Here is a 3,735-nt window from a genome sequence, read left to right as displayed (position 1 = left end):
TAAGGATAAATTCTCGCAACCTAGGATAAGATACTTGCTTGTGAATCAAGGGGAAGCAAAGTATTTTAATTCTGATATTTTCTAATTCAATTTTACTCCCTGTTTAATTTACAAAAGCAAACAACGCCCCCCTCCCCCCCCCCCCCCCCAATTTGTTACTATTTCCTTCTATCTGTTATGAACATTTGGTTTATCATTGCTCGTTGGGAAACGACCTAGGATCACTTCCTAGTTACTGCATTTTAATGTTTATTTGATTCAAGTACGGCGTCGATCAAATTTGGCGCCGTTGCCGGGGAGCAGTGTCCAAAGGTTCATAATAGCTAGTGATTTATGTTTTATGTTTAGTTTTTTTATGCTTTCGTGTATTGTGTTAGTATGTGTTAGTGTTGTGTTCGTGTTGTGTTAAGTGTGTTTAGAGTCTTGTTATTTTGTTTAGTGTGGTGTTTTGTTTTAGTTTTTCTGTTCAGTGCCTCCCCTGTTTCAGTTTTGTGTTTTTCTGTGAATAGTGATTTGCGACGGATTTAGAGACCACTTTTGTTGAACTAGGAAATAGGGTAGTAGTGGAGATCCCTTAGCGACAGATTTTAGAGACCACCCTTACTGAATTAATTTGGATTTTTTGTTTTGGTAGCTATAGTTGTTATTTTTGGCTGAATTTTTTTGTGGTCACTTCTTTTGATCCATATTTTATGGGGAAAATAGCTGGAGCCCTTAGTTTGGTCAGATTTGAAAGTTCTAAAAAAGTAGCAAATTTGATTTTTATCAAAACTTCAAACGGCCATAACTTTTGCTCCGGTTATCAGAATTGCCATTATTATATATGTATTTGGGATAGAAAAAAATTTCACATGCAGTGGCAGCCTGCCGTAGGTTGGATGAGGTCTCCTTCTTCCAAAAATTGCGATTTTGTCAAAAGTTTTTTATTTTCCAAGTATTATTCTCTTATTTTTCTCAACTTATCATTTTTAGCTTCTATAGTTAGACTTTGAATTTTTGTTTGAAATTTTTTGTGCTATCTTCTCATCATTTTATAAGGTTGCTGAAAACATTTCAAGCCATTTGGATATCATTTAATGGTAGCTATAGTTCAAACCTACATTGTTACTTGCATAAGAAGGCAACTAGCTGTGCATGTTGAATATAGTGTATGACTAGAGGCAATCCATCTAACTTACAACCCTTTGATCCTGAGAAAGATAGGACATTTCATATATTAGTTAGACATCATTTAGTACCTTTTGAGCATCCTGAGCATTCTGTTATTGGTGATTTTGAGCATTATTGTTTTGAACATTCTGATTTTGAACATTCTGAGAACATGGCACGACCTCCACCCCGTGAGAGGACTCTAAGGGAAATGGCTGCACCTGATTTCACCTACGAAAGCTTGTGCATCCAATACCCTGATGAGGATGTCCCATATGTTCTTAAAACAGGACTAATCCATTTGCTTCCTAAGTATCATGGCCTTGTAGGTGAAGACCCGCACAAACATCTGAAAGAATTCCATATTGTCTGCTCCACCATGAAACCCCCAGATGTCCAGGAGGATCACATATTTCTGAAGGCCTTTTCTCATTCTTTATAGGGAATGGCAAAGGACTGGCTTTATTACCTGGCTCCATGGTCCATCACGAGCTAGGATGACCTCAAGAGAGTATTCTTAGAAAAGTTTTCCTTGCTTCCAGGACCACGACCATTAGAAAGGATATTTCAGGCATTAGACAACTCAGTGGAGAGAGCTTATATGATTACTAAGAGAGGTTCAAGAAATTATGTGCCAGCTGCCTTCACCACCAGATTTCTGAGCAGCTTCTCCTCCAATATTTTTATGAAGGACTCAGTAACATAGAGAGAAGTATGATAGATGCTGCCAGTGGTGGAGCCCTTGGAGACATGACCCCTGCTGAAGCCAAAAACTTAATTTAGAAGATGGCTTCCAACTCCCAGCAATTTAGTGCCAGAAATGATGTTATTGTCATTAGAGGAGTGCATGAAGTAGCCACGAATTCATCTTCATCAGCTGAGACTAAGAAGCTTGAAGGTAAACTAGATGCCTTGGTTAACCTAGTAACCCAACAGGCCATGAATCAAAAATCTGCACTTGTCGCCAGACTCTGTGGTTTATGCTCCTCTGTCGACCACCACACAGACCTCTGCCCTTCTGTGCAACAATCTGAAGCAATTGAATAGCCTGAAGCTTATGCTGCAAACATCTACAATAGACCTCCTCAACTTCAGCAGCAAAATCAGCCACAACAGAACAATTATGACCTCTCTAGCAACAGGTACAATCCCAGGTGGAGGAATCATCCCAACCTTAGATGGTCGAATCCTTCACAACAGCAGCAACAACAACAACAACCTTATTTTCAGAATGCTGCTGGCCCAAGCAGACCATACGTTCCTCCACCAATCCAGCGGCAACAACAACAACAGCAACAGCCCCAGAAACAACAAACAGTTGAGGCTCCTCCGCAACCTTCCCTTGAAGAACTTGTGAGGCAAATGACAATGCAAAACATGCAGTTTCAACAAGAGACCAAAGCCTCCATTCAGAGCTTAACTAATCAGATGGGACAATTGGCTACACAGTTAAATAAACAACAGTCCTAGAATTCTGACAAATTACCTTCTCAATCTGTCCAGAATCCCAAAAATATAAGTGCCATTATATTGAGGTCGGGAAAGCAGTGTCAAGGACCTCAACCAACAACATCTTCCTCATCCGCAAATGACCCTACCCAACCTCACTCTACTCCAGAAAAAGATGATGACAAAAATTTAAAGAGTAAGTTACCTAACAAATTCTATGCAGGTGAATCTTCCACTGGTAATTCTGATTTACAGAAGCAGCATATCCCTCTTCCATTCCCTCCAAGAGCAATTTCCAAAATAAAAATGGAAGAGACAGAGAAGGAGATATTGGAAACATTTAGAAAAGTAAAGGTAAACATACCTCTGCTGGATGCAATAAAGCAAATTCCAAGATATGCTAAATTCTTGAAGGAGTTGTGCACTAATAAGCGGAAGCTTAAAGGAAGTGAAAGAATTAGTATGGGCAGAAATGTCTCCGCATTGATTGGTAAATCTGTTCACCAAATCCCTGAAAAATGTAAAGATCCAGGTACATTCAGCATACCTTGTATTATAGGGAACAATAAGTTTGACAATGCCATGCTAGATTTAGGAGCTTCTGTTAGTGTTATGCCTCTGTCTATTTTTAATTCTCTATCTCTTGGCCCCTTGCAGTCAACTGATGTGGTAATTCATTTAGCTAATAGAAGTGTTGCATATCCTGCTGGTTTCATAGAGGATGTCTTAGTTAGAGTTGGTGAACTGATTTTCCCTGTTGATTTTTATATTTTGAATATGGAGGAGGGATTTTCTAGGCAGACCTTTTATGAAAACTTCTAGAACTAAGATAGATGTATATGCAAGCACACTATCTATGGAGTTTGGTGATATAACTGTTCATTTTAATATTCTTGATGCTATGAAACACCCATCTAAAGATCTTTCTGTATTTTGTGTTGAAATAATTGACCATATTGTTGATGAATACATGACTGATCTTCATTCTAATCTGCATGCCTGTCACTCTTCATGCATTGAATCTGAATTTGTACTTGATCATACGTCTGAATTTGATGCTGAGAGTGAATCTAAATTTGATATTGATTACATGTCTGGTGATGTTTTACCTCTTGAGATTGATTTTCTAGAGTCAGA

At 38.6% G+C, this 3,735-nt stretch overlaps 1 non-coding gene across 1 annotated transcript; it reads right to left on the bottom strand.

Moving 5' to 3' along the window:
- Positions 1-1,698: 1,698 nt before the first annotated feature.
- Positions 1,699-1,805, bottom strand: LOC113001525 (small nucleolar RNA R71). Its single transcript, XR_003266920.1, has one exon. It is a non-coding gene; the product is annotated as a small nucleolar RNA R71 (small nucleolar RNA).
- Between the last annotated feature and the right edge of the window lie 1,930 nt (positions 1,806-3,735).

Source organism: Glycine max, chromosome 4 (assembly GCF_000004515.6).
Source record: "Glycine max cultivar Williams 82 chromosome 4, Glycine_max_v4.0, whole genome shotgun sequence".
Lineage (NCBI taxonomy): Eukaryota > Viridiplantae > Streptophyta > Magnoliopsida > Fabales > Fabaceae > Glycine > Glycine max.
The sequence above is the reverse complement of the archived record's forward strand: the minus strand, read 5'-3'. Positions and strand labels throughout refer to the sequence as shown.